Source organism: Pinus tabuliformis, chromosome 6 (assembly GCF_031772625.1).
Source record: "Pinus tabuliformis cultivar Carrire ecotype Pingquan chromosome 6, CPIR1, whole genome shotgun sequence".
In the NCBI taxonomy this organism is placed as follows: domain Eukaryota; kingdom Viridiplantae; phylum Streptophyta; class Pinopsida; order Pinales; family Pinaceae; genus Pinus; species Pinus tabuliformis.
Genome location: NC_142292.1, coordinates 1499875536 through 1499885391, shown reverse-complemented (window position 1 = coordinate 1499885391; position 9856 = coordinate 1499875536). Strand labels below are relative to the sequence as shown.

Sequence of the window (9856 nt, the reverse complement as noted above, 5' to 3'; positions counted from 1 at the left end):
CACTGGTACCCCTCATGACTCGAACTAGTTGGGTAGCTAATCCAACCATACGCCCAAACCATAAGAATGCACATCCTTATGTCACCATCAATCTTTCTCTAACTTCTGCTACATCTTGGACTCATCAAGAATCTTCTCTAATCCCCATGCTCAGGTCCATGGAATCTCCATCCCATCTGCAACATGTCCATATAGTCCATGGTCTTGTTGTACAAGAGTGCACAACCTCTCCATCGACTCATACACACATCTCCATGTCACAACAACATCTACACAACATCCTTGCCTCAGCACTCTCCATAGGATGCCCATGAATGACACCTCTACACATGCTCCTACATAATGTCCCTACATAAACCACCATGCTCCATGTTTCCAACCTGATGTCCATGACTCTAGTTGTCCACGATATCCAACCAAGTAGATCTCATCCCAACATCTGGTCATCTGCATCTAAGTCTGCAATCTGTCATAAAGAAGCCCTTCCTTAAGGCCCCTTTCCAAGTTGGTGCATCCCCCTCCAATTAAGGTCCCTGCACCAACCTATCTCCAAGGTTTTCTATCGAGAAAGGAGGGCCAGAAAGTTTCTCCCTGACTCTCATCCACCCATGTATCAGATTGGTGTTGTGTCCTCAAGCATCTATGCCCAGCCTCAACCTCTTCACATGTACACCCAAGCTCTCCAAGCTTGTCTTTCGTCAACTAAAAGTCATATATGCCCATAGCATACCTACAAAACTCCACTATGCCAGCCGGATCTCTACCTGCATAATCTTCTCCAACCACTGCTTCTGAAGTAGTACTCGGACTCCCTTCATTTGTAACTCCATTGTGAAGATCTTTAGTAGAAGATGTCTCTACCAAGTGCTTCAAGATTCATGAGATTGATCTCCCACTTGCTTCCTTCTTCCTCACTCTTGCAACGAAGTCAATCAACTTCCCTTCCTTCATTGTTTGAGTCATACTCCCAAGTCCTCTTTGCTCCACATCCTCATGCTTCACATTCGGATCTTTGGGATACAAAGTCATAGAATTCATCCTCGGTCTATACCCCAAGCAACTCCTTCTATTCATTGGAACCAACATAGTTCTCCCTTCAGCTGTGATCAAGAGAATGTCCCAGTCCACCTCTGGTATGGCTTGTGCAAGCTTCATGAAATCTTTCCCCAACACCATAGAATGATCATCCATGTCCACAATCCTCAACTCCAACTTCCCAAACCACGAGCCCACTCTCACCCGAGTGTTCCCCATCACACCAGTAATAGCCTTCATGGTAGAGTTGACTGCTTTGAAAGAACTCCACTCTTTCTCCATCTCATCTTTCTTCCCAAAAGAATTTGTTGCCTTTCTTCTTTAGAAGCTATGAGTAGCTCTCATATCCACCAAAGCTACAAATCTCTTGCCCTTCACGGTCACCTGCACAAAACTCAACTTCAAGGCATCTCCTCCTTCTGTCGGCTTTATCTTGTGTCTCACATCAGCAACCTTCTTCAAAAATTCAGCCTCAAAAGTGTCCATTGGCTTATGCTCCAATTTGACTTTCCTCCTAAGGTACTTCACTTCCTTGCTTGGATCCTCTAAGCAATTTGATCCTCGCTCAGCTTGACTTCCTTCAAGTTTTTCCTCCATCGCATTCTACTCAAGTCCACCAACCAAGTGCCCATTGACTACCTCCATAGAACAAAGCTTCCAAACATCCTCTGGATTTTCATGGTAGTAATTCCCTAGCCTGTCAATGTAGTTTAGCTCATCTTGCTCAATTACAACAACCTTCTTTCCAAGAAGCTTCTTCTTTATCTCCTCCTCAATCTGCTTGACTTCGGTTTCCACCATGGCACTTTTCTTCCTTAGTCGAGCTCTCTCATCCAAGAGCTCTTGAAGACCAAGACCATTCTGTCAGATTTCCTCATCAAGTTTCCTGAGTTCACCATCCATCATACTTCCACATTGGTCCTTGAGTTCTTCAAGTTCTTTCCTTAGTTCCGAACAACTTTCCCGAATCTTCATATTCTCGGCCTTCATCGAAACCCAGTCAGAACTCCATCTACTCACTTGCTCCAACACTTTGTACCAGAAGACTTCACCTGCATTATGGCTAGATTCACCTGCCATAGGTTCTTCTACCATCTTTGTCATTCAGCCTTCTTACCATTCACCAGCTTCACCAAGTTCCTTGCAAAACTAAACCCGCCTTGATTTCACTTGTATGTGAAACCAGCTTCCTTCACTTGCAAGTACCCTGATTCCACTATCACTTTGCCACGTACTAGCTTCAACTGTGAGCTCTGATACCAACTGTCACGCCCCTACACCTGCAGTAGTCTTTCAACCACTTATAGCGAGGTGCGGCACCACCAAACACTTTCTTTTCACCAATACTTATGTTCATGGACTACGCCTTAACATTCGATACTTAGTTTATTTTTCTTTACCAAGTATTTAGATTAGCCTTTATACTAATGAACACCCATACACATTCGTTATCCACAGCAATTACACATATATAACACAATTGCAACAATATAAAGGGAGGGGCAACTCCCTGAATATGAGTGCCCAATTTCAATATATTTTCACTCTTCATAAAAATACAAGTATTACCTTGGAAACCCCAAGTTTCATACTTAGACAAAATTCCAACTTCGTGTCTTTGCCATGAGCTGCCCACCTTGTGCACACGTTGCGCGGTGGTCAGCTCCACAATCCACACTTAGCCAATTTTTCTGGTTTGCCAACTCATGTGCACGGGTGTCCTCACTAGGTACCCACCTCGTGCATGACACAGTTGGGTGTGCGCACCTTCGTGTGGCCCTCCACCCAACTCATTCACCCAAGTCACCAATTCGTCGGGCGGGCACCTTCATGCGACCCTCCACCCGAATCTTCAACTCGTTGGGCGCGCCTTCGTGCAGCCCTTCCACCTGAACTCGTTCACCGTGGGCGGGCGCCTTCGTGCGACCTCACCCGAACTTATTCACCGCGGGCAGGCGCCTTCGTGCGACCTCACCCAAACTCGTTCACCACGGGCGGGTGCCTTCGTACAGCCCTCCACCCGAGCTCATTAAACACGGGCGGGCACGCCTTCGTGCGACCCTTCACCCGTTCAACCCATCCATTCACCAAACTCGTGAAAGACTCGTGCCAACCTGCCTGGCGAGCAGGCGCATGACCATCCGTGGTTCTGCGCCTTTATGCCTACTCCTTCGCACTTCAACCTACACTTCTCCAACCTCTTCGCACCTTTTCCTTAGATGCTCAAGCTCGTTGGATGTTTGTTGGATGAATTGCTTGATGTTCGAATTCTTTTCGCTCCACCTCCATCCGCCTATACATATGGTTGGTTGGTGCGGTCGTGCCACCTGGCCGACCTTCCATACTTTGTACAGCTGACCATCCAAACTCCATGTTTTCTTGCCCATGAGGTGGGTCGGCCCGCCCAGCTCATGGGACCGCCCCCTCACAACTCGCCCAACATGCCACATCGTTTGGTCAGCCTGCCAGTAGCTCGTCCAGCTCACCCCCACCATATAAACATACAACCAACTTCCTTCCACATGCATTTTACACATCAGACATCCTTCGTTTGGTCGCAGCTCGGTTGTTTTCACACGGTGGAGCTCGTCCTGCCTATCGCATGGACCGCAGGTCCTTACAAAAATAGTGTGAAGCCTAGTTGGGGCCTCATAAGAGAGAGATCCCCTTAAGGTTGTAAGTAGTGCATTCATCCATGTCAACAGAGATATAACCAAGAGCCTTGTTGTTTTTTTTCTTGTCAATATTTCCTATCATTCGGAGTGCATTCTATAGTTTGGCATGAATTTGGTTATGAAGGAACCACACTGGAACCATGAACCTTGGAACCCTAAAGAAACATTAAAATGTGATAAATCATTATCTCTTAGGATTTATACCAAGTCCCATATACCATTGGAAATGTATTTGAGAGAACTCTCCAGCGAAACATTCCTCACATGCTTTAGAGCACATCACTTGATGTGAAAACGACCTGACATCAATGACTGGACTTGAAATTAATGAAAACCAACTGTCATTCTTCTCAACACTTTAATGATCCTCTATTTTAATTTGGGTGACGAATGTTGTGGTAATATTCTTGCCACCAAATAATTTTCTATATCTACAAACAAGGAATGTTAGTGGACACATAAAACAAAATTTCGTTAGGAAAATAATCATTTACAGGGATATATAACATTTCATTATCGATCTTGGAAATAAAATTTGCTATTAAATTAGTTTTTCTAGACCTATGCAAAATAGTAACACTAAACTTATGTAATAATAAAAGCCACCTAGTAACTCTGCCATTTATTATTGGTTTATTCATTAAATATTTTAGGGTTGAGTGATCAATATGGATAAAAACCTCATTCCCAGTAACATGATGTTTGAATTTATTTATTGCATGTAATACTGTAAATAATTCTTTATCAATGGTTATATAATACATCTCAACGTGTCATAAATTCTTACTAATAAAATAAATGGCAAAAAATGATTGTTTTTCCTATTGCCAGAATAATGATCCAAGGTTTGTATCAGCGACATTTGCGGAATTGTGAAAGGGGAGGGACCAATTAGGTCCCCTCAAAATAGGTGCTTTAGTGAGCTTATATTTGAGAACTTGAAAAGTGACTTGGTAATGGTAATCCCAAGTGAAGTTAGCATCTTTTGCAAGTAATTTATATAGAGGAGAAACTATGTTTGTAAATTTTTCTATAAATATCCTATAGAAACCAACATGTCCTACGAAGTGTCTCACCTCCTTTGGAGTTTTTGGTACTAGTAACTTGGTAATTTCTTCAATATCTGCAAGGTCAACTTGTATTCATTTATCAGGTATATAATGCCCAAAAGCAATCCCTATAGTCTACATTATTCAACATTTTATATTTTAAAAGAAAGTTAGCTTCTTAACACCTAATTAAATATTTCTCAAGATTTTTTAGGGATTCATGAAAAGAGCTACCATACATAGAAAAGTCATCCATATAAATCTCAAATCAGTCATGAATAAAGACATTGAAAAAGATGGGTAATAAAACTCTCTAAAAGGTAGTAGGAGCATTGCATAACCCAAAGGGTAACACTCTAGAAGCGTAATTCCCCCAAGGGAATGTAAAAATCATCTTTCTCAGTCTTCCAAATCTATTTGTATTTAGTTATATCCACAGAATCCATCAAGAAATGATAAGTTCTTCTTACCAACTGAAGTGTCCAAAAATTGGTCAATGAAGGGAAGGGGAAAATAGTCCTTTAAGGTGACCTTATTTAAATATCTATCATCTATGCAAATTCACAAATTTTAATTATTTTTAGAAACTATCACCAAGGGTGAACTTCATTGGTTATGAGAGATAGGGTAAATCAAATTGGCACCCAATAGATTTTGTAACTCCTCATTTTCTATTTCTTTAAGGGTTGGGTTCATTTGTCCCTATGGTTGTCTAATAGGTGAGCATCTTCACAAGTATAGATGTGATGTTGTGTAATAGGTGAGCATCCTCACAAGTATAGATGTGATGTGTACATGTGTTAAGATGAATTAATTTCATATTTTAGTAATCCCAAGCAAATTCATTGGCATGCTTTCGCAATATATTAATTAATTCTTCTTGTTGCGATTGATCAAGTTGTGCGTTTAGATACAATGTTTTTCCTAGACTAATCTATAAAGGTATAGTAGAAGGTTTTGAAGTGTCATTCGCTAATGCAAGTATTGGTAATGATGGTTGATTGTGAGGATAACAATTCTCTTGAAAATATGAACTAAAAATATGATCAATGGGATCATTTTTTTGCATAGGTTCCAGATTGACAAGAAAATCCTAGATCTATCTTTCTTTAGTTTTTTCTTTAAGATATACAATGTAATCCACTATAAATATTGATTCATTGTTTTCTTCATCACTAATGGTGTTTTTAGGACCTATGATATTTTTGTCATTAGTTTTTGCGGGTGGATATAAGGTCTTTTTTTTAATAGATTACCCATATGAAATAATCGTATTTTTTTACTGACATCCAATAAAGGAATTCACAGTAGCTAACCATGGTCTTTCTAAAACTACAAGGTGGCCTCCTATGGCAACTTTGGTTGTAATACCACAAAGTCGACATGGTACTCTATTGAATCAAAAGAAACAATGACATCATCCAATACAACTTCAGGTTTATTTTTAGACCTATTCGCTAGTTCTAGACCAATAGATGTGAGACAAGGATCAAGTAATTGTAATTGATCAATGGTACGTTTAATAATTATGTTAATGTAAACCCCTAAGTCTATAAAAAAATTCAGAATGTAGACTACAATTAATATGGATTGACATACAAGGACTACTAGGATCTACATATTTCTTTATAAATGGATGGCTTTTCATTAAGTCTATTATTTTTCCTTCAAATTGAATATTTTGGGTTTAACCCTTTTCCTTTATACATTTTTCAAACAAAGTTACCTAATAGTTTTGGTGTAAATGGGAATATTTCTAATGGCTTATAGTAAGGGAACTTGGATGAAAACATGTTCCTCAGTTATGTTATCAACTCATTTTCAAAACATTCAATATGATATTTTGAGCTAATTTTTTGTGGTTAAGGAGGAAAGCTACATGATTATGGGGTTTCCAATGTTGAAGGAATCTATTGTATTTTATTATTATTATTTTGAATGGGGTCTCCTGCATAAATTTTCTTCAATTATCACAAGGGAGTTTTGATTGAGAATCCTTTTCGACCTAAGGTGTACATCTTGCAACTCTACAGGGGTAATTAAATAGGTAGGAAAGGGAGGTGGCTCAACATTGAAAGCATGATGATCCACTTTGTTGTTCGGATTAGGTAATGGATGAGAAAGAAATTAAGTTGAATTTGGGTGTTGATTAGGTGGCAATCATAGTTATAGAGCTTGTGGAGCTAGTGACAGTTGTTCCATTAGTTGGGTTGTTGTAAAGTGTCAATGTTGACACAATGGTGGAGGTGGTTGTGTAGGATAAGGTTGTTGAGGTTGCATATAATATTGATAAGAAGGAATACCCTAGAAGCTAGGAAATTTCCACCCTTGTTTCTAAATATAGTGTGGGACTAGTTGTGGTGGGCATGCTTTCCAAGCGAACATTAGAATTAGAAAACTAGGATTGATATTGCAGATGATAATAAGAAGGAAATTTTTGAACAGGTCGAGAGGTTATACTTGAAGTTCTTAGTTATCAAGGCTTCCTTGGTGCTAATGCACATAGTTGCTCACTTAGTGTTTTTTTTCTATATTTAGAACAACAAATAAAGAAAGAAAATATTTCACCTTATTGCTTCTTTTTAAGTTGTAAATCATAATTAAATACTCAAAGTGCCAAGAAGATCAATTTTGAAATTCTCTAGTAAATGTCCTAACTCATTTCTAGTAACACTACCTTCAATTAATTTGCTAAATTTCAAAAAAGTGTCTTCAACTCCCTTACCAGATCAAGTTTTTCCCCTTAAGTATATAATTTACAAATATCATTGATTTTATCAAAGGTAAATTGTGACACATTCCCTACTCCCATTAGATTATGAAGCTTAATTGATTCATGAGAAACCCGCCTCAAAAGGATGGTTCTAATATTGTCTAGGTAGAGCTTATTTTCTCTATATCTTTGAAGATTATACATGAATCATTCTAGATAATCATCTAGAATTTAATCCTCTTTTTAAACCATTTTGAAAATATCTTCCCTTATGTATCTATCCTTTTACCTTTTCATTTTCATTTGCACTTACAAATAAATGTAAAAAAAATAATTAATATCTTCTAGTTTATGATTGAATTTAAATCAACTTTTATGCTTATAATTTGGAAAAAAAAAATACCCTTAATTTTAAAATTTTTGTCTTTCCTTTTCACCAATTTATTCTCTCACAAATATATGAAAAAAAAAATTGATTTTTCCTGGCATGATGTTCATGTACCTCCTCCGCATAAAATTAGTTCATAAACAAGAATAGTTAATTGTTGCCCCTCTCTATTTCTGAACCGAGTGATCATTTAGATGGAGGTAAAGCAAGGAGAAAGTTTGTTCTCTCTCGTATCTGCTCTCCCCAATTCATGCTTGGATTAGAGGTTGAAGCTGACCATAATTAAATATAAAATGTGAATGCACATGTAATGAAATGAAAATGACCTAGAATGTAAATTTGTAACAGAGGGAAAAACAATTATGGGATTTTTTTTTAATATTAAAATATTCGCTCCATGAAATAGAAAAATATTAGGGTTAGGGGTCTTCAGGAAAAGGTAATCAAAGTTTCTGTTCAATTTCTCTTGGTTTTGCATAGAGTCTGAGTGAGAGAAGAGTGTGGGACACAGCACAACCTCCCTTTCGGCATGGAAGAGAGGGTTGCATATTATCTAAATTATGTCTATGTTAATGAAAAAGGGAATTCGAATTCTAGTGCATTCTAGTTTTATGTGTGCTATTTGTAGCAGTATACGTTGATTTTCAATATTTTGGTTGTGTAATGTAGTTTTGTGGTTTATTCAGCTTTCAATAGATGCATTTATGTTCAGTTTTTGAAAAATAATGAGTTTTTTTGTTTTTATTTTCCTTTTGTCAACCCTCTAAGCCAGAGGGCCACCAACAAATTACACCAGTCAAAAAAGTCCTAGTTCACTTCTTCAATAGGGTGGAAGAAATAGTGGAGAGAAACCTATGTGGTTGAACTTGTGGTCAGATGGAGGCTATGGTCCTAGCTAGTCTGCAACTTCAGAAAGTGCAAAATCAAAAATTTCTTCGCTCAAAATGTTGTGGGTTTTTTTTGGGCTCTTTATGGCTTCCTGAACTCTTAATGGTGGTTGGCTCCATGGCTACTTTTGTGCTTCTGAAAGGTTTTGCTCATTTGCGTGGATAAAATCCGCCAGATTCCCTCACATCAATCTCCTTAGGGTCACGGGCTAGAGCAGTTGTTGCAGCATTGGAACCTAGGAGAAGGGGCCCCCTTTTGGTGTCGAAAGCATTAGTGGAAGCTCTGGAGGAGGTGGAGGTCAGCAGCAATGATGTGGCAGCATAGTGCATTGTTTGTAAGGATGAGTTTGAACCGGAGAAATATGAAAAGTGGATGCTCTGTAATTATATGTATCATGCTGACTTGCAGAGTAATACGTATCGCACCAACTACATTCTTCCATGGCTTGCATAGTATAATTTTTTCCCGGTATCTCAATATGAGATGCCTACATATGATCCAGAATATGATTTGATGCACAATCGAGGTCAAAATGGCACCTCTTCTTTAGGTAGAAAGTCACACTTTTCTCATATCTGGCCCTGAAGATCATCCACGACAACATCCCAGCATGCTCAGGACAAGAGAGTAGTTGAGAGATTGTGCCTAATGTCTTCCATGACACTTAAGGAAACAATTCTCGGTGTCCTGGGATAGATGATGGCAGTCATGCAATTATGCAAGACAAAAGGGGGCAATTGTAAGGTGAACTATTTTCATATTATACCATGCAAAAAAATTTTAAAGTCACACAAGCTAAGTTTGTTAATCTTATATACACCAGCCTAGTAGAGGGAGTGAAAACTAGTCTGATGTGTTTTTTCCCTCTCAACAATCATTTTGATATGTGGTCAGTGTTCTTTAGGAATTAATAGCAAATGCAGTGCTTGACCATTGCGCAGTGGGATATGGTTGCGTAGTGCCCTCTGCATGCTCAATTTCAAGTCTTGCATAGAGAATTGATATCAAAAGCTAGCGGATGTGACGAAGCCACTCACAGTTTGTTAATGTGGTTGAAGAAGCTTGAGGTGTTTGAAACTAGGTCAGTATGGACGGCGATAGTCCACTG

At 38.8% G+C, this 9856-nt stretch overlaps 1 pseudogene; it reads left to right on the top strand.

The window, feature by feature from the left end:
- Positions 1-2779: 2779 nt before the first annotated feature.
- On the top strand, positions 2780-9491 carry LOC149264349 (uncharacterized; annotated as a pseudogene).
- Positions 9492-9856: the final 365 nt, after the last annotated feature.